The sequence below is a fragment of the Oryctolagus cuniculus genome, chromosome 2 (assembly GCF_964237555.1).
Source record: "Oryctolagus cuniculus chromosome 2, mOryCun1.1, whole genome shotgun sequence".
NCBI lineage: Eukaryota > Metazoa > Chordata > Mammalia > Lagomorpha > Leporidae > Oryctolagus > Oryctolagus cuniculus.
The window spans coordinates 168,547,658-168,570,111 of NC_091433.1; the positions used below are offsets into that span (position 1 = coordinate 168,547,658).

General features: G+C 38.2%; 1 long non-coding RNA gene across 1 annotated transcript in view; it reads right to left on the minus strand.

Annotated features, from left to right (window-relative positions):
* Positions 1-6,253: 6,253 nt before the first annotated feature.
* LOC127490341 (uncharacterized) overlaps positions 6,254-22,454 on the minus strand; it is a 101,516-nt gene continuing 85,315 nt past the window's right edge. The window contains exons 2-4 of the long non-coding RNA XR_007918297.2: positions 14,984-15,151; positions 13,250-13,413; positions 6,254-12,004 (exon numbers count right to left, since the gene is read on the minus strand). This is a non-coding gene — a long non-coding RNA (uncharacterized lncRNA). The remainder of the gene's footprint in view (positions 12,005-13,249; positions 13,414-14,983; positions 15,152-22,454) is intronic.

The window sequence follows — 22,454 nt, forward strand, 5'->3', positions numbered from 1 at the left end:
CACTCAGCTTGCATTATGATAGGGGTTGCCTTATTATTAGAATTGGCCAAATAATAAGTGAATGATAATAATGGATCAAAATATAACAAATTTTTCAGCACCATGTGAGCTATGAATTTACAATAAAGTGTTAGCAATGGAAATTATATAGACTTAAAGCCAAGTCCATGCAATTGCTGGTTACTTTTAAAATTCAGGACAGGTTTAAGAAATGAATTTGGGCCGGCACCGCAGCTCACTAGGCTAATCCTCTGCCTTGCGGCACCGGCACACGGGGTTCTAGTCCCGGTCGGGGCGCCGGATTTTGTCCCAGTTGCCCCTCTTCCAGGCCAGCTCTCTGCTGTGGCCTGGGAGTGCAGTGGAGGATGGCCCAGGTGCTTGGGCCCTGCACCCCATGGGAGACCAGGAAAAGCACCTGGCTCCTGGCTCCTGGCTCCTGCCATCGGATCAGCGCGGTGCGCCGGCCACAGCGCAACGGCAGCGGTGGCCGTTGGAGGGTGAACCAACGGCAAAAGGAAGACCTTTCTCTCTCTCTCTCTGTCTCTCACTGTCTACTCTGCCTGTCAAAAAAAAAAAAAAAAAAAAAAAAGAGAAGAAGAAGAAGAAGAAATGAATTTGCAATAGAATATATAACACAAAATTTAAACTGATTATACATAGGTAAGAATTTAGAAAAATAATAAAAGCTAAATTTTCAAATGGTGAATAGTATCTTCATTAAATTTGGGGACAATTAACTTCCATTCAGAATAGTAGAAATGCCTAATGTGCACACAAAAATTAATTAGTGATTATTGATTAAAATGTAACAAGAAAATCAAAATCATAACAAGAAGAATAAGAAGATGAGAATATTTCCACAATTTGGTGCTAAAGTCTTCCCAAGCAGACTAATGTGATCAGAAGATCAACAAAACAATTCACAGGTATATATCCACTGTACTTAAATAGAACAGATGAGTGAAGTCATAAAAAACAAAATTTGTAGAGAAATAGAAATCTTTAAAAATATCTGCAACAGGAGCTGGTGTTGTAGCACAGTAAGTTAAGTTGTTGCCTACAATGCTGGCATCCCATTTGATGCCAGTTCGAGTCCTGACTGCTCCACTCTGATCCAGCTCATTGCTAATGCACTTGGGAAAGCAGTGGAAGATGGCCCAAGTGCTTGGGCCCCTGCTACCCATGTGGGAGACATGGATGGAATTCAAGGTTCCTGGCTTCAGCCTGGCCCAACACAGCCACTGTGGTCATTTGGGGAGCGAACCAGTGGACAGAAGATCTCTCTCTCTCTCCCTCCCTTCCTCTCTCTCTCTAAATACACACACACACACACACACACACACACGTATATCCCCCTATATAACGCTACCTTTCAAAGAAATACATAAATCTTTAAAAAATATTTGCGGCTGGCGCCACGGCTCAATAGGCTAATCCTCTGCCTGCGGCGCTGGCACACAGGTTCTAGTCCCAGTCGGGGTGCCAGATTCTGTCTTGGTCACTCCTCTTCATGTCCAGCTCTCTGCTGTGGCCCGGGAGTGCAGTGGAGGATGGCCCAAGTGCTTGGGCCCTGCACCCCATGGGAGACCAGGAAAAGCACCTGGCTCCTGGCTTCGGATCAGCGCAGTGCGCCGGCTGCAGGGTGCCTGCTGCAGTGGCCATTGTGGGGTGAACCAACGGAAAAAAGGAAGACCTTTCTCTCTATCTCTCTCTCTCACTGTCCACTCTGCCTGTCAAAAAATAAATAAATAAAAATTTTAAAAAAGAAAAAAAAATTTTGCAACAAATATAACTAATGGTTGTGCAAAACTTCTTAGAAATTTTCCAATTTCATAAGAATGAAGAACTCTCAAATTCATGATTTGTCTTTATTAAGGAAACTCAAGCATGCATTAGCATTTTGAAAAGAGGCTTGAGTCCTTTTAATTCGCATCTATTAGTTTGTCTTAATTAACAAGATACATGATTCTTAGAAATAGCAAGCATTTAAGAAAATAGGAACTCTCAAATATAACATTGGAAAAAGACTGTTTCTTATACAAAAAGATCAGAATTTAAATAATTCTTTCACTATAACACTCTACTACTAGAAATTTTCTCAAAAGAAAGAATTGGAAATATGCAGAATTGTATGTCTATATTCAATGAAGTCTTTAATTTTTAATTGAGAAAATGATAATTAATATGTGGGAGAATTTGTCCCACAGTTAAAATAACGTAGGTTTTGCTAACAAGGTCCAGCTGTACTCAATACTGAGGTCTCAGGCAGTGTGTTAATGTATCATGTGACCAAAGATACCCTAATAGTAGATATTGACCAAGTTGTTACAAGAGTTAAATTAGTTAATACATGTCAAATGCTTTCCAACTGCTAGAAACAGATGCACACACACATACATTTCATACATTCATACACTGACTCAGTGGAAAATTGTATAGTTCTACAGGCTAACTACATAAACCATTCTTTAATATGGAAAATGTTCATGATAGCTTTGTAAACCAAAAACAACTAGGTACATTAGGTACATTAAATATGCCACATTTATATTGTGTGCCCAACTATATATTATATAATTATGCTATATTTTGAAAACATGCTTATCAAACTACTTGTGATGATCATCTTAAATAGAGAGAAGGGAGGTGTTAGGTCAAGGAAAAGGACTAGGAACAAGAGACTCTCCTTTTCTACTTTATATACTCTATAATGTTGAAGGAAACAAATGTGTGCTATTTTATGAATCAGTAACAACAACAAAAGAATACTTAACACTGGAAAACGGATCAATGCCAAGCAACCCTATTTGGTGTATGTTCATGTAACAGCCCACAGTGCTCCCCATGAAGGTAGCACAGACTCCCCATGAAGGTAGCACAGATTATTGATATTGTGCCATATCTCCTCCATTTCAGATTTAAAAAATTTTTAGAGTGCACCCCTACACTCAAAGTTGAGTAAACCTAAGTTCACAGATCCCCACCTAGTAATCATTTTATTTAAAAAAAACTTCCAACAATTTTATTTCTCAATCTTAAGAACTGAATTCCACATGACTTAATTAATGCTATTACAGGATTAGAATAACATTTAATGACAAACTCAGGGGATGCCATTTAAAAATCATTTTTAAATCTCTTCTGACAAGTAAGACACTGGGTTGAGATACAAAGAGCTAGCTAATCTCAAAGCTGGAGGTTAATCCTAGGATTATGTGTTGTATGTTAATTTCATCATTTGACGAAAAAGACTTAAATGATGTTTCCATGTTTGCTTAAATAATCTCTCACTGAAGCCTTTCATTGAAATTTAATTACAACTGGATGATAATTCTCCTGTCAAGCCTGGAAAATTAATGTGGTCTTATTCAATTTCTGTTTTAAAAAGAAATGCAACTCCAATACTACCCACACCACTGAGGAGAAAGAACACCATATTGCACTTTGTGATTTCAGTACATTAAAAGGAGTAGCACTATGGGAATATCTCCTAGGGATGATTATTTGCTTGAAAAGGGAGTTTTCCATTCATTTAATGACAAAAATTTTCTAAAACTGGACCAATATTTTTGGAGTTCATAAAATAAAACCCTGATATTATTAGAACTAGTTTCTTTTCTGAGAAAAATCTTTCTAATGTTATATAAACTCTCATACTAACTTATTTAAAATGGATCATAATTCAGAGAAAGTACTATATTTGAACTGTATCATTGAAATACATTTTGAATTAAAAATTTCTGTTTCATATCTGAAGAAGTAGCCTTTTGTACTGTACCGGACAAAATGATCTGAAGCCACTAGGTTAAGATAAGATTCTAGAACTACTGAAGTCCACTTTAAGATTTTATTTAAGTTGTCCCTAAGGTTTCTGCTTTCAATTCACTCTCTACTTTCTAAATATAATATAAGCATTTGATCAAAATACTTTTTATACTAGCCCTTTGTTCACCACCATTCTTGCCACTACTCTTCAATCAAAACCACCAGCATCTCACAACTGAATTTGTGCTATTGTGTTCTTCAATACTTCCCTACTTTCTGCAGTACTTGCTTCCTGTAGTCTATTTCAAAATTGATTCTTTTAAAATTTAAACTTGGGGCCAATATTGTAGGGCAGCCTGTAAAGCCACCACCTGCAATGCCAGCATCCCATATAAGCAATGGTTCAAGTCAGGCTGCTTCACTTCTGATCCAGCTCTCTGCTAACATTCTTGGGAAAGTAGCAGAAGATGGCTCAAGTGCTTAGGTTCCTGAACCCTTGTGGGAGACCCAGAAGAAACTCTTAGCTTCTGAGTTCAGTCAAGCCCAGCCATGGCCATTGTGGCCATCTGGAGAGTGAACCAGGAGATGGAAGATTCTTGTGTGTGTATCTCTCCCTCTCTAGTTAGCGCTGCCTTTCAAATAAATAAAATAAATCTTTAAAAATAAATAAAATTTAAACCATCATGATACTCTCCTGCACAAAATCACCCAAAGAGCACACTCCTCCCATGACAGAACAAATTCAGTGACTTCAGATGGCTTGGGTGACTTGGCCTATCTATCACCCTTCTCTCATTGCAACACCTCAGAACCACTGCCTTGCATTGTAGTCCTAAAATACACCCTTACACTCTTCTACATGGGAAAAACAGCAACAGTTATCTCTATTGCTTACTCCACCACCTCATTTTGCTTTTTGCTTATATGTCACCTGAAGAGAGAACTCCTTTGACTGTTTTGTTTAAAATGAGATCATTCTTATCTCATTACTATCAGTGAAGACAGCTTAAGTGCTTGGGCCCCTACCATCCACGTGTAATAATACGTTTTTGCAGTTTCAGGTTCTTGATTTCAGCCTGGCCCTGCCCCAGTCTTTGTGGCCATTTGTGGAGTGAACCAACATATGGAAGACCTCTCTCTGTGTGTCTCTCCCTGTCTGTCTGTAACTCTGACTTTCAAATAAAAATAAAATAATTTTTTAAATTATTTCATACGTTAAGGCCATAAAATATTTTCTTCTGTTATCTTCTGTAAGCAATATTGTTTTCCTTTGCACAAAAGAGTCACAATGCAACCAGAATTGATTTACATTAAGAATTCTTTTTTTTTTTTTTTTGGACAGGCAGAGTGGACAGTGAGAGAGAGAGAGACAGAGAGAAAGGTCTTCCTTTTGCCGTTGGTTCACCCTCCAATGGCCGCCACGGCTGGCGCGCTGCGGCCGGCGCACTGCGCTGATCCGAAAGCAGGAGCCAGGAGCCAGGTGCTTCTCCTGGTCTCCCATGGGGTGCAGGGCTCAAGGACTTGGGCCATCCTCCACTGCACTCCCTGGCCACAGCAGAGAGCTGGCCTGGAAGAGGGGCAACCGGGACAGAATCCGGCGCCCCGATCGGGGCTAGAACCCGGTGTGCCGGCGCCGCAAGGCAGAGGATTAGCCTAGTGAGCCGCAGCGCTGTCTTACATTAAGAATGTTTTAAGGTAGGAATCAAATTGGTCTTTTTCATGCAAACTTCTAACTATCCAAGTATTAATTATTATATTAATTTGAGAGAATCAAAACGCTTAAAACAATATTTAACACTCTGTCAAGGGAAAACACTACTCCTGAAACATGTACGGAACAAGGCTGAATGTAACTTATAACCTGCTAAACAAAGATGTTTACTTGCGGAACCAGATTCTCTTTAACAAAGCAAAGAGTTAAACTTATATAGGGTTTTTTGGTAGTATGGAGGTTAGTGATTGGCTAAAATTCAGAAACAAGGCCACCAAAGCTGATCTGTTGCTGATAAACATAATTCAGCAATGAGGATATGGAAGGAGGACCATTACACAAAATTAGGAACTAATTTTTATCTTAGTTTTGTTATTATTTCTATTTTTACATCAATTGGATAACAGGAACTTTAAAATTATAATTATTTTTGTGTTTATAAGGCAAAGAGACAGAGAGAGAAAAAGAGAGACAAAATCTCCCACGATGTTTCATTCTTCAAGTTATTGTAAGATCAGAGCTGAGCCAGGCTAAAGCCAAAAGCCTGGAAATCATTCTTAGTGTCCCAAGTGGATGTCAGGGAACCAAGTACTTGAATCATCATCTGCGGCCTCCCAGGATGTGTATTAGCACAAAGCTGGATCAAAAGTGGAGGTTTAGAAATGGGATGCAGGCATCTCAAGTAATGTCTTAACCACTGTGTCAAACACCTGCCTCAGATAATAGGACCTTTTTTTTTTTTTAAATTTTACTTGCAAGTGTATGGGTTAATATCTACCATGTAACTACATTTTTTTTATTTACTTTTCTAGATCTATGTTTCCTTTCCCCCTTGTTGGCCTTTACTTTATTGACTGAGAAATTTTATCATTCCTTATATCCTCATTGTTCGTTTGAAATATATGCCTGTACAAACACACAGATATACAGGTACCATTCTATTCAGTATGTACTCTGAGATTTTGAAATGTTTCTTTGAATTGTAAACCCTGGTGTTAATGCAAACAACTTAGAACATGTTAACAATGCTTACTTTATTTCTTAACTTTGTGATTGGCAGCTGTGGGTCTTAAAATCTAGATGTATATTTTACATTCCACAAAGTGCTACCATTATTGACCAATACACTTAATATGCAGTCTGATCCACTCACATTGTCACCATTTTTGTGGAACTGTATTATACCTTGAGCCCTTGATTTTCCTTTTCTGATGATGTCATCTTACTGAGTGTGAATTTACTGATAAAGAGTTCTCTGTTTTTTGTTTTGTTTTGTTCTTAAAATGCCTTGGTTATATCTTCATGATTAAAGTGTGATTTTTTTTTTTTAGTATGAAACCTAGTTAGATTTTCTGTTAGTATTTTAAAGACAGTATTGTCTTAGTTTGCTATTATTTTTAACTACTACCACCTATTTTTTATCAGGAAGTCAGAAGTCAGTGTAATATCTCTTTATTATAGTGTAATCTCATTTTTTCACTAAACTTAATAGTTCTTGCGTTTGATTTTCTGCTGTTTAGTTCTGAAGGGCTCATAAGCAGATTTCTTTTTATTTATACTGTCTGGGTCTATAAGGTTTCTTCAGTCTCTGGCTTGATGTATTTTTATCATCACTGAAAAAAAAATTCATTGTTTAAATATCCCTTCCTCACATTATCATTTTTTTCCTCCTAGAAACTTAACTGCACTAATTTATCATTGTATCCTCTTTGTCTCCTAACATTTCTTCTGTATTTTACATTTTTATATTGATTTTTCATTCTGGATGAGTATTTCTTACCTGTATATCATTTCAATATTTCCACCTTCAGTTATCCTTACTCTATGTTTATTTCAGTATGATTTTAAAATATACTTGAAAGGCAGAGAGACAAGAGGAAGTTCAAGTTTCTAGTTCACTCCCTATATGCTCACAATAGTTAGGGCTAGGACAGGTAGAAGCCAAGAATCTCCCACATGTATGTCAAGGACCCAAGTACTTGATCCATCTTCTACTACCTCTCAGTGTACATTAGCAGGAGTCAGGAATAGGGATAGGAACCAAACTCAGGCACTCCAACATGGTATGCAGGCATTCCAAATGGCATCTTTCCTTCCCATCCTACCTTAACCCATTTTTAAACATATCCATCAAGGTCTTAATGTTAATGCATTTTCTGTATTTTATTTATTTTAATGTATAATTCTAAAATAGCATTTTTAAAATTTTGTTTGTTGTGAAAATAATTTCTATCAACAAAAATTCCCTATCATCTTTTCCTTCATTAAACACATAGTTACTTTAAACTCTTTCTCATAAATAACATATCTTAATCTTATAAAAGTTTATATTTGCTTGTTTTTCTTTTGTGTCTCATAGTATTCTGTGTCTAGTTATTCTTTATTGCATGCCAGCCATTATAGATGAAAAATTGTTTTTATAAATAACCTGAAGCCTAAAATCATAGGGTATCCTTCCAGACAGGATTTTTATTTGCTTTTTCCAGCTTCCTGGGAACACCATCAATCTAGGTGTAACTCAATTTACAGTGTCAGGTGACTCAAAGGTATATTTTATTCCCTACAAGTGCTAACCTATTTCTAGCTGGTGCTAATTCCCAGGAAGCAAGTGTTAGTGTTCCCAATGAAATAGTAGATAGTGTATCAGACACTCCCCTACTTCGAGAAGCATAAGATTTCAATTTTTGTACCATTATTGCTACATAAAACTGTCAAAAATACTTGTTTGGCTCTGGATCCTTATCTTAGATTGGAAAATGTCCATAGGAAAAGGTTTTCTTAGAGTTCAGGCTCACAGCCCTGTGAGATATGCTCATTCTTTCTGGTTTTGATAGCGGGCTTCATCATTAACAACTTTGTAACACTTTATGCCAAATATCTGCTTGTTGCTAATATACTTGTACAAGTTACCTATCAGAACCAGGTATTTAAAATTATTCAATTTTCCTATTATTTGAAATAAAACGTGGTCGTATGGATGAGGAGATGAATGAAGAATCACATGCCAGTATTCTAGAATAGTGAGATGTAGTGAGACCAAGAATCCCAGATGATATACTTCTCAATTGACTCCATGTTACTCTAATCATGAGTAATGATTATTCCCACAACTTTGCCTAAAATATATTTTAACTTATTTATTATTTTTTCTTTTTTTAAAAAAAGATTTTTATTTATTTATTTGACAGCTAGAGTTACAGACAGTGAGAGAGAGAGAGAGAGAGAGAGAGAGAGACAGAGTGAAAGGTCTTACTTCCATTGGTTCACTCTCCAAATGGCCACAACGGCCAGAGCTGAGCCGATCTGAAGCCAGGAGCCAGGTGCTTCTTCCTGGTCTCCCATGTGGGTGCAGGGGCCCAAGCACTTGGGCCATCCTCTACTGCTTTCCCAGGCCACAGCAGAGAGCTGGACTGGAAGAGGAGCCACCAGCACTAGATCTGGCGCCCATATGGGATGCTGGCGCTGCAGGCAGAGGATTAACCTAGTGCACCACGGCTCCGGCCCCCTTCTTTTTATTTGAAATGGCAGAGATACAATGAGAAAGGGAAAGAGACAGATGGAGAAAGATTTTCAGTCTGCATGCTCATTCCTCAATATTCAGGGCTAGGCTAGAAGTCAGGAACTCCAACCAAGTTTTCCCACATGTAGGTGGCATGGATGGAATTACTCAAATCATTACCTGCTTCCTCCCAAGATACACATTAGCAGGAAGTTGGATCAGAAGCAGAGGAGCTGGGATTCAAACCAGGTACTTGAATAGGGGAAGCAGTCATCTCATAAAAAGGGAAAGACTGATATTTCAATTAAGTTACAAACACCTCCATTGTTTAAGTTTACCTGAATTGGTCAATATTATTGGAATAGGACTGGTGTATTTGGTATACTATTAGATATTAACTCAAAGTCCTCTGGAGGTTAAGTGGGGAAGGGAGCCTTGACATGTAGCATACTCCTAATTCCAGGGTCCACATTCTCCCACCACAGATGAGTAAGGATACTAGTGTGATATCATTTGGGAAAGAATACAACCAGCTCTTTTGAGCCAATATGAGCTAATGCCATTGGAGCACTAATTCCAACTGCACAAGTTTTATGTCTTCACATTTTACTTCAATTATATTCTTTCAAGAAGTTTGAACTTTCATAGCAGCAACTGAATTGTTAATGATTTCCAAAAACATAAAAATGTTGTCAAAGATAATCTCATTGTTGCGGAGGGAATTATGGGGTTCTTGATCATTTAATTAATTAATCAAAATATTTAATAACTGTTTATTTTATGTTAGGTAAATGTACAATTCTGAAAATACACATACAGTAACACAGACAAGATATTGCTTCAAAGACTTATATTGTTGTTGGGGGAGACAAACAACAATTGAAATAATCTGTTCTAATAAACTCAACTATGTAGGAGTTTATTAATAGAGTTGTAAAATTAGAAAGAAAGAATAGAAATCTCTAACATAAAATCTTTTTCTTCTATTTTCTCAGCCCTAAAATCTTATTTAGCGAGGATCTAATGCCTTAACTTATTTTGTGTAATTATGGAAACAACTATTTTAATTTATCTGATGAAGTTTCATGCCATTTCATAACTTTCTGAATTAAGTTGACCACAATACTAAAATGATGGAATTTAATGACATGACCATTGAGTAAACATGTATATTCTTTCCTCACCCTCCTCGTCCAGCAAGAAGGGAATAGATGTTTTCAGATCATTGATTTTTAATATTGAGAGGAAATGAAAGGTGATCAGATGTGACAAAAGTGGCTTCCTGTACGACTTGAAGGCAACATAGGCTCTTTTTTTTTTGGAGTGGGACTTTTAAAAGAATTATTTCTAACAATATTTGCAGAAATACATATTATACCATGGACAAGACATGAATTAGGAATAGAAGCATAATTTATCATTAAGAAGCATTAAGCTATTATGTTGAAACCACTATCAATTAGCTTCCACATAATATCACCCCAGAGAAATGATTAAAGTCTTTAGTTCTTGATATAATAACCACATGCAAAGAATAAAATAGTTACTTATCCAAATGTTAAGCATTATAAATGTATTTTAAATCAGCCATGGATTATATTTATATTCTATATTTCACAGATATTTTCCTAAGGGAGATATGACAGTATTTTCTTATTTAGATATTTACATTTTGTAAAGCTTTCCTTTGACTTCAAAACCTAATTCCAGCCACTGGATTGGGAATATAAGTGCATGATTGTTATTTTCATTATCAAATTAGACAATATGTCTACTTCAAGTACCTCAAGATTATTTACAAACATTTATTGCCAAATACCTATAATGATCCTTTGAGATGTGTAAACTTGAAGTTATGCTAATTATAATTATAATCAAATCCCCATTGTAAACACAGAGATGAAAAATTTATTTACAACATAACATCTGCTAGGCTCTGAAAGTATATATGTTGAGGAGTGAGAGCAAACAATGACAGCAAGCTGGTGGCCAGCATGTCAACAGGGCTTGTGAGACTCTCATCCCTCTCCTTTAAGTGATTTACTCACAGAAGAAAATGAAAATGAGAATATGTGAAGCTAGGTTCATGAAAATTTTTATTTCACCAACAAAAATGACCAAAAAGCATGAGAATATATAAAGAAAGCCTATAAAAATTTTGGTAATACTAACACTATTCTTACTGTAGATTTATTGAGATGGAAGGAGAACACTAAGTAATTATTGTTTCATTCTTCAGTCTACGATTAAATTAGAATATCAAAGCTGGAGTTGGCATTGTGGTATGGCAGGGTAATACACAACTTGCTACACCAGCATCCCATATCAGAATGCCAATTTGAGCCCTGGGCTGCTGTGCTTCAGATCCAGTCCCTGCTAACGCGTGTGGCAAAGCAGCAGAGGGCCTAAATACATGGGTCCCTGCCACCCATGTGGGGAACCAGGTCCTGGCTTTGGCTTGGCCCAGTCCCAACTGTTACAGCCATTTGAAAGTGAAGCAGGTGATGGAAGACCCCTCTCTCTTTCTCTCCCTCCACGTTCTGGCCACATCACTAGGTATACTCAATGCTATAGAGAAGATTCCACAAAGCCAAAATGATTTAATCAACATTTCATGAATCTCTAGTGAGAGGTGATCTGGATAACAAAAATCAGTAGGTCTGAGTAACCATTATCAAGAATAAAAAGGAAATTCACTATAGACCAGTCATTTTCCTAAAATATCAACCTCAAAAAAAATTGAACACAATAGAACATTAGCTAATGTCCTTTTTAGACATTTCTATGATTCCATTTGACAAAAATCTCCTAAAGTATGAGTTTTAAACAAGCAGATGTCTGTTTAATGTGGGCATTTGTTCTTTGAGATTTTTACCAATATGGTCTCATATGAAGATTATGGACAGGAGTGATTAGTCGAGGAGACTAGTATGAGAGCCACTTTGCTGGAAGGAGGTGAGAGCAGGTCACTTCACTAACACTGAAGAACACTATTTTCCTGCTGTTGGTGGCATCATGTGTCCTGGAGACTTTGGAAAAGAAGAAATGGTTGAAGGTAAATTGTTAACACAAAATCGGCACTCAAAGTAAATGCCCAGGTTTGGCACCAGTAGGGAAACATGGTAAACTTATTTCAGCAGTTTTCTCCTTTTCTCTTGATAAATCAAGCTATTCACTTGACTGGCAGTTGTTACATATGTGCAACCTAACTTACTTCAGTAAGTTCCAGAGTAATTAAGTGAGGCAGAGTGATCCAATGGGCTCCCTGGCCCTAACATACTTTTTAAGGTACAAAAGTCAGGTTACATATGATTATATGGGAAAATGTGTTCTAATTAAAATGTATTGGTGGTGTACCTATGCCATCTTCACTGTTATTCCCTGTAAATTTTTTTTCAAAGTAAATTTCCAAGTCCAGGAAAAATAGAAAATGAAGCTCATTATCTTGTAAATTGGAAACAGAATTTGTAAAAAAAAAAAAACTTTCTTTAACTTTTTTGTTTACACATTCTAGATGGATTCTCAAAGCTTATTTACTTCCAAAACACCTTCTCCTATTTTCCTCTCTTTTTTTATCTTTCTGTCACAGCGATCTGTTAATTCATAGAATTATAAATACTTTTCCAAGTGCAAGACTTTTTAAAATTGAAAATTATTCTAACATCACTGAAGTTTGTAATTAAATTGCTGATACAATTACTCACACAAATGAAAATTATATAAATACATATCATATATATTATATATATAAATACATATCATATCATATATTTTTTTTCTGTATAATCTCTCTGATGCTACACAGGATGACTGATACACATCTTCAACAATTTATTTGCCTCAGGTTGGAGACAAAATCTTTTCAGCAGAAAAGAGTCTTGGAAGGACTGCTAAGCTTCATTTGGCAACAATTGTGATGTGTGACAGCACTTAATGAAATATCGTATCTTTTCAATTAAAATTTTATATACTGAAGGTTTACTTAATTTACACCAAGTAAGTTTCAAGTCTAGAGCCTAGTGAGGCATCAGAGAATGAACTGTGTGCTATTTTGAAGCATTCATGTGGATATTTCATCATTATTTTTCATCATTTAGAAGAAACACTTTTCCCAAAGTAATAAATATTGAGAGAAATGAGTGTTCTATAATACAACATCTACTTTTATTTTAAATGATTTACCCATTTCTGAAGAGCCAAAAGAAAATAAAGCTTCATCAAAAGTCCTATTCATGCTTTCCAAACCAGAATTAATAGCCTGTCATTTTACTTACGCAGTTCTTTCAGTTCTGTGATTATGGAACAGCGGTTTTCTGATTTGTTTCTTCCAGTGTGGGCAGCTGATTGTTTACTGTGGTTAGCTGATATTTCTGTGGAAGGAAAGCTATCACCAATGCATTGTGGAATGTTCAGTCAGAATCCTGCCCTGTGGTTCTGTCTGAGAATCACAAAGGGGACAAAATATAGTCAGTGCCTCCTTTTTTTTTTTTTTTTAATCACAATTAAAAAAGCAGCAGACGTACACATTTTATAAAACATTGATTAAATGCTTCAAACAATTCTCTTAGATAAAATCAGTAGATGCCAGCTTGTCATTAGGAGATTTTCCAGAACAGGAAAAGGCATTTTTAGATAAAAGGAATGCTTTGTATTTATTTTTATTATGTCAATGCATGCATATATATGACAAGTTAATGGCCCTAGGAATTATCAAATTAGTAGATTTTGCATCTGCTGATTTTTCTATTCTCAGTCTCGCAGCTAATTTATTTAACTGCTCCTCATTAGGAGTTCTTAGCAAATAATTTCATCATTTAATTTGGTAGGCTTTTAATGCATGGTGAAATCCTTCAAACACTAATATCTTATTATGTGGTATTTATAACACTTTTGATTAAATTGGACTGAAGCTATTTTACTAATAAAGAGCGTTCACAGCTTGAATCCAGTTTATATTACCTTTTTTTTTTTTTATTATTTGACAGGTAGAATTATAGACAGTGAGAGAGAGAGACAGAGAGAAAGGTCTTCCTTCCGTTGGTTTACTTCACAAATGGCCGCTATAGCTGGCACTGCGCCAATCCAAAACCAGGAGCCAGGTACCTCTTCCTGGTCTCCCACATGGGTTCGGGGCCCAAGCACTTGGGCCATCCTCCTCTGCCCTCCCAAGCCACAGCAGAGAGCTGGACTGGAAGAGGAGCAACCGGGACTAGAACCCGGCACCCATATGGGATGCCGGCACCACTGGCCCCTATAATATCTTTTCAAAAACCGAGATCAAATAGACTTTCCTCATTCCTAATACTATGATCTTTCTACTCTAAACTATGGCCTTGCCAAAGGAGATTTCTTACTGACTTGGCCAACTGGCCCTAAAACAAAAGTAAGGACAAGTACAATTGTTCCATTTGCAGCTTTTAAGCCACAACCATTTCTGTTTTGTGGAACAACAGCTCCAAATAATATATATATATTTTTGACAGACAGAGTGCACAGTGAGAGAGAGAGACAGAGAGAAAGGTCTTCCTTTTGCCATTGGTTCACCCTCCAATGGCTGCCACGGCCAGCGTGCTGCAGCTGGCGCACCTTGCTGATCCGATGGCAGGAGCCAGGTACTTATCCTGGTCTCTCATGGGGTGCAGGGCCCAAGTACTTGGGCCATCCTCCACTGCACTCCCTGGCCACAGCAGAGAGCTGGCCTGGAAGAGGGGCAACCGGGACAGAATCCGGTGCCCCGACCGGGACTAGAACCCGGTGTGCCGGCGCCGCAGGGCGGAGGATTAGCCTAGTGAGCCACGGCGCCGGCCAAGCTCCAAATAATATAGTGATTATCAAGTAAATATATTATTATAATTTAAAAAAAAGTATCAAAAACAACGCTCTGATTGCTGTTAGAAAATAGCCAGCTGGTGGACTAGTTGAGATACATTTACAAACAGGGAATAAGAAGTCAAGGCTGAAATGTTGCTGATAACCTATCTTTTGACCATATTTTCTGTGGTACTCACGAAGCCGACATTTTGCTTCATTCTCATTCTTTCTATTTCTTCATCTGGATGCCACCCCTCTCTCCACTCCCCTGCTTGTCTTCCCGGGACCTCTACTTATCAAGCCCACTGAAGAGGGAGGTAGCAGGTGCTTTTTATATTCTTGTCACCAAATGTGTTTTCCCCCTGCTAAGAATTTTAAAATATCAGTAACTACTTAAACCAATACACTTCCACTCAGTGCATTTTGTCATGTATTATCTCATTTGATCATGAGACTACCTTTGTGAAATAAACCAAGATGAAAACCACTTTGAGAGTCAGAGACCATTGAGGTTCAGCAAGACAAAGTGATCTCAAGGTCCCAAGGCTTGTCTGAGGTAAATCAGAAATAATGATTCAGATCTTCTGACTCCAAACTCTGAACTCTTTGAATCACATCTGTGAGAGCAGAGCACAGACAAGCTTCCTTTAGAAGTATTTACTTTTTGCTCTGTCTGTCCTCTCAGAAGAGGCAGCTATGAGCTGACTGCCCCAGGAGTACTGCCTTAAGTAGTTCCAGCCTCTCAGGTCAGACTCAAGGGGAATGCCAGGATGCACTCTCCATTTTCTTACTTTTCAACTGAAAGATCACATGTAGGCTTTTTCCACAAGGAAAATGCCAGCACCAGGCTCAGTGGGACAGGAAACAGATTTAGTGTTGTGTGAAACTCAACACAATTCGGGCAGTGCTTTTTAAGAGAAAGAATACAAAATTATATATGTAAAATTAGGTATTAAAGTAAATGTTTATTTAAGGTGATTAAAGAAATTCAAACTAATTACAAACTTCTACAAAACTGAAACTACAATAACCAGAGAACTGATATGTTATTTATTTACTAACACATATCTGAAATGCTATTTTCCTACATTTTTGGATGATTAGCCTTTGATTGCTTCTTTATATAACAAGGATTCTGCCATGCAATTTTCAATAAATAAACTGAAAGACATAATTCTGTCTTTTCTCTGGCATGTTTTTCTTTCCTATGCTCAAACTCAGGAAACAAACTTCATAAGGCACATTTGTGTTGTGACGTACTTCTGGCCTCCATCTTTGTGTCATGGTGAGAGGGCAGAGTGAACGGAAGAGTATTGTGGGAAGATATTCCTAGACAGGTTAAATAAAGGTTAGTCAATTCTTCCCAGAGGAAGTGCTCAGAAACATCAGCTTAGGAATCACCTTCCCAAATAACCATCTAGCCAGAACTGGTAGCATAAACACACACACACAGTCAGGTTGGAAAATACTCTACACGCTCAGAAGAGAAGCAACAGCTTGTATGGTTCCTTCCCAGCCAGAGGAAGTGTGACAAAGGGAAGATTCTTTCTACAGAAACAGGGCAAAATGTAGTGTGCTTTCAGGAGCAATCCTATGGTAAGTCTCTGGCTTATCTTCCTTTACATTCATTCATTCATTCAGTAAACTCAAATACACACACACACATGCACACACACAAAACCTTCAATGTGCCAGACATATACCAACCAAGCATTAGAAATATAATCAGCATTCCATCTATAATACCTTAGAGCTTACCTTTCGCTGATGAATAAGGAAATTTTATTCCTGATAGATATAAAATCCTGTGCTAGGGGCCAGTGTTGTGGTGTAGAGCAGTTAAGCCATCACCTGAAATGCCCTGGATACCAGTTCCCATCCCAATTACTCCATTTCCCCACTAATGTGCCTGGGAAAGCAGAGAAAGATGGTCCAAGTGTTTGGGCCCCTGCAGACATGTGGGATACCAAGAAGAATCTACAGGCTCCTGGCCTTGGCCTGGATCAGCCCTGGTGGTTGCAGCCATTTGGAGAGTAAACCAGCAGATGAAAGCTCTCTATCTTTCCCTCCCTTTCTCTCTGCAACACTACCTTTCACATAAATCTTTTTATTTTATTTTATTTTTAAATCCTATGGGGGCCAGCGTTGTGGCACAGTGGGTTGAACCAAGGCCTGGAGTGCCAACATCCCACATGAGTGCCAATACAAACTCCAGCTGCTCCACTACTGATCCAGTTCCCTGCTAATGCACCTGGGAAAACAGAAAGGATGGCCCAAGTGTTTGTGCCCCTGCACCCACATGTGAGACCCAGAGGAAGCTCCTGGCTCCTGACTTCAGCCTGTCACAGCCCTAGCCTTTGCAGCCATTTGGGGAGTGAACGAGCTGATGGAAGATCTCTTTCTTTGTCTCCCCTTTCTTTCTGTAACTCTACCTTTCAGGTAAATAAATAAATCTTTCCAACAAAGATGCATACAGACTGAAAGTGAAAGGCTGGAAAAGATATACCATGCCAACAGAAATGAAAAAAGAGCAGGCGTAGCCATCTTAATATCGGACACAATAAACTTTAACACAAAAACTGTTAGGAGAGACAAAGAGGGGCACTATATAATGATTAAGGGATCAATTCAACAGGAAGATACAACGATTATCAATGTATATGCACCTAATTACAGGGCACTGGTTTATTTAAAAGATTTGTTAAGGGACTTAAAGGGAGACTTAGACTCCAATACAATAGTACTGGGGGACTTCAATACTCCACTCTCAGAAATAGACAGATAAACAGGACAGAAGATCAACAAGGAGACAATAGATTTAAACGATACTATAGCCCAAATGGTTCTAACAGATATCTACAGAACTTTTCATCCTACAGAGAGAGCATTTACATTCTTCCTAGCCGTACACACAACCTTCCTAGGATTGACCACATACTAGGCCATAAAGCAAGTCTCAGCAAATTCAAAAGAATTAGAATCATACCATGCAGCTTCTCAGACCATAAAGGAATGAAATTGGAAATTAGCAACTCAGGAATTCCTAGAACATATGCAAACACATGGAGATTGAACAACATGCTCCTGAATGAACAATGGGTCATAGAAGAAAATAAAAGAGAAATCAAAAACTTTCTGGAAGTAAATGAGGATAACAGCACAACATACCAAAACTTATGGGATACAGCAAAAGCAGTGTTAAGAATAAAGTTTATATCAATAGGTGCCTACATCAAGAAATTGGAAAGGCACCAAATAGATGAGCTTTCAATTCACCTCAAGGATCTAGAAAACCTACAGCAAACCAGACCCAAATCTAGTAGGACAAGAGAAATAATTAAAATCAGTGAAGAAATCAACAGGATTGAATCCAAAAAAAATTACAAAAATCAGCCAAATGAGGAGCTGGCTTCTTGAAAAAATAAACAAAATTGACACCCCATTGGCCCAACTAACTGAAAAAAGAAAAGACCGGAATCAATAAAGTCAGAGATGAAAAAGGAAATGTAACAACAGACACTCCAGAAATAAAAAGAATCATCAGAAATTACTACAAGGACTTGTATGCCAGCAAACAGGAAAATCTATCAGAAATGGATAGATTCCTGGACACATGCAACCTACCAAAATTGAACCAGGAAGACATCGAAAACCTAAACAGACCCATAACTGAGACAGAAATTGAAACAGTAATAAAGGCCCTCCCGACAAAGAAAAGCCCAGGACCAGATGGATTCACTGCTGAATTCTACCAGACATTTAAAGAACTAACTCCAATTCTTCTCAAACTATTCAGAACAATCGAAAAAGAGGAAATCCTCCCAAATTCTTTCTATGAAGCAAGTATCACCTTAATTCCTAAGACGGAAAAAGAAGCAGCATTGAGAGAGAATTACAGACCAATATCCCTGATGAACATAGATGCAAAAATCCTCAATAAAATTCTCGCCAAAACAATGCAACAACACATCAGAAAGATCATCCACCCAGACAAGTGGGAAAAATTCAATTTCGCAAAACAATCAACGTGATACACCACATAAACAGACCGCAGAAGAAAAAACATACGATTATCTCAATAGACACAGAGAAAGCATTTGATAAAATACAACTGCCTTTCATGACGAAAACTCTAAGCAAACTGGGTATGGAAGGAACATTCCTCAATACTATCAAAGCAATTTATGAAAAACCCACACCCAACTGACATCTGGTACCAGACAGGGATGCCCACTCTCACCACTGCTATTCAATATAGTTCTGGAGGTTCTAGCCAGAGCTATTAGGCAAGAAAAAGAAATTAAAGGGATACAAATTGGGAAGGAAGAACTCAAACTATCCCTGTTTGCAGATGACATGATTCTTTATTTAGGGGACCCAAAGAACTCTACTAAGAGACTATTGGAACTCATAGAAGAGTTTGGCAAAGTAGCAGGGTATAAAATCAATGCACAAAAATCAACAGCCTTTGTATACACAGACAATGCCATGGCTGAAAAAGAACTTCTAAGATCAATCCCATTCACAATAGCTACAAAAACAATCAAATACCTTGGAATAAACTTAACCAAGGACGTTAAACATCTCTACGATGAAAATTACAAAACCTTAAAGAAAGAAATAGAAGAGGATTCCAACAAATGGAAAAATCGTCCATGCTCATGGATTGGAAGAATCAATATCATCAAAATGTCCATTCTCCCAAAAGCAATTTACAGATTCAATGCAATACCAATCAAAATACCGAAGACATTCTTCTCAGATCTGGAAAAAAATGATGCTGAAATTCATATGGAGACACAAGAGTTCTCAAATAGCTCAAAAATCTTATAAAACAAAAACAAAGCTAGAGGCATCACGATACCAGATTTCAGGACATACTACAGGGCAGTTGTTATTAAAACAGCAGGGTACTGGTACAGAAACAGATGGATAGACCAATGGAACAGATTTGAAACACCAGAAATCAATCCAAACATCTACAGCCAACTTATATCGATCAAGGATCTAAAACCAATCCCTGGAGTAAGGATAGTCTATTCAATAAATGGTGCTGGGAAAATTGGATTTCCATGTGCAGAAGCATGAAGCAAGACCCCTACCTTTCACCTTACACAAAAATTCTCTCAACATGGATTAAAGACTTAAATCTACGACCTGACACCATCAAGTTATTAGAGAACATTGGAGAAACCCTGCAAGATAAGGTACTGGCAATGACTTCCTAGATATGACCCTGGAGGCACAGGCAAACAAAGCCAAAATCAACTATTGGGATGGCATCAAATTGAGAAGTTTCTGTACTGCAAAAGAAACAGTCAGGAGAGTGAAGAGACATCTGACAGAATAGCAAAAAATATTTGCAAACTACACAACAGATAAGGGTTGATGACCAGAATCTACAAAGAAATCAAGAAACTCCACAACATCAAAACCAACAACCCACTTAAGAGATGGGCCAAGGACCTCAATAGACATTTTTCAAAAGAGGAAATCCAAATGGCCAACAGGCACATGAAAAAATGTTCAAGGTTGCTAGCAATCAGGGAAATGCAAATCAAAACCACAATGAGGTTTCACCTCACCCCGGTTAGAATGGCTCACATTCAGAAATCTACCAACAATAGATGCTGGTGAGGATGTGGGGAAAAAGAGACACTAACCCACTGTTGGTGGGAATGCAAATTGGTGAAGCCACTATGGAAGTCAGTCTGGAGATTCCTCAGAAACCTGAATATAACCCTCACATACAACGCAGCCATCCCACTCCTTGGAATTTACCCAAAGGAATTTAAATTGGCAAACAAAAAAGCGGTCTGCAGCCTAATGTTTATTGCAGCTCAATTCACAATAGCTAAGACCTGGAACCAACCCACATGTCCATCAACAGTAGACTGGATAAAGAAATTATGGGACATGTACTCTATAGAATACTATACAGCAGTCAAAAACAATGAAATCCAGCCATTTGCAACAAAATGGAGGAATCTGGAAAACATCATGCTGAGTGAATCAAGCTAGTCCCAAAGGGACAAATATTATATGTTCTCCCTGACTGGAGACAACTAACTGAGCACCAAAGGGGAAACCTGTTGAAGTGAAATGGACACTATGAGAAACAATGACTTGATCAGCTCTTGTCCTGACTATTGATGTACAATGTAATACTTTATCCATTTTACTATTTTTTGTTTTGTTCTAGTACTATTGGTTGAACTCTGTAATTAACACACAATTATTCTTAGGTGTTTAAATTTAACTGAAAAGTGATCCCTGTTAAATATTAGAGTGGGAATAAGAGAGGGAGGAGATGTACAATTTGGGACATGATCAATTGGACTTGCCCCAAATGGTGGAGTTACAAACATGCCAGAGGCTGGTGCCGCGGCTCAATAGGCTAATCCTCTGCCTTGCAGCGCTGGCACACCGGGTTCTAGTCCTGGTCGGGGCGTCGGATTCTGTCCCGGTTGCCCCTCTTCCAGGCCAGCTCTCTGCTGTGGCCCGGGAGTGCAGTGGAGGATGGCCCAAGTGCTTGGGTCCTGCACCCCATGGGAGACCTGGAGAAGCACCTGGCTCCTGCCTTCAGATCGGCGCGGTGCGCCGGCCGCAGCGCGCCGGCCGCGGCGGCCATTAGAGTGTGAACCAACAGCGAAGGAAGACCTTTCTCTCTGTCTCTCTCTCTCACTCTCCACTCTGCCTGTCAAAAAAAAAAAGAAACATGCCAGGGGATTCCAATACAATCCCATCAAGGTGGCATGTACCAATGCCATCTCACTAGTGCAAGTGATGATCAATTTCAGTTCACAATTGATCACACTGATAGGTCTAAGAGTCAAAGGGATCACACATACAAGACTAGTGTCTTCCAATACTAACTGATAGAATCAAAAAGGGAGAGAACGACACAATATGGGAAGCGGGATACACAGCAGACTTATAGAATGGCAGATGTCCTAAATCAGCCCTTAAGGCATTCGGATATGGCTGAAGAGCCCATGAGAGTATTTTAAGCATGGAAAGGCAAGGCACTCTGGAAAAAAAAAAAAAAAGACCTAAATGGAAGATCTCCATGAGTGAGATCCCAGTGGAAAGAACAGGGCCATCAAAGAAGGAGGTACCTTTCTCTGAGGGGAGGAGAGAACTTCCACTTTGACTATGACCCTGTCGGAATAAGATTGAAGTCCACGAACTCAAAAGGCTTCCATAGCCTTGGCAACTCATGACTAGAGCCTAGGGAGATTTCTGATGCCATAAACAAGAGTGTCAAATTGTTAAGTCAACAACAGGAGTCACTGTGTACTTATTCCTCATGTAGGATCTCTGTCCTTAATGTGTTGTCCCATGTGAAGTAATGCTATAACTAGTACTGAAACAGTATTTTACACTTTGTGTTTCTATGTGGGTGCAAACTGATGAAATCTTTACTTAATATATACTAGATAGATCTTCTGTATATAAAGAGAATTGAAAATGAATCTTGATGTGAATGGAATGGGAGAGGGAGCGGGAGATGGGAGGGGTGCGAGTGGGAGGGAAATTATGGGGGGGGGGCATTGTAATCCATAAACTGTACTTTGGAAATTTATATTTACTCAATAAAAAAATCTTTTTTAAAAAATAATCCTGTGGTAGTGTCACTCCCCCTCTTCATGGAGGAACAACACTAAA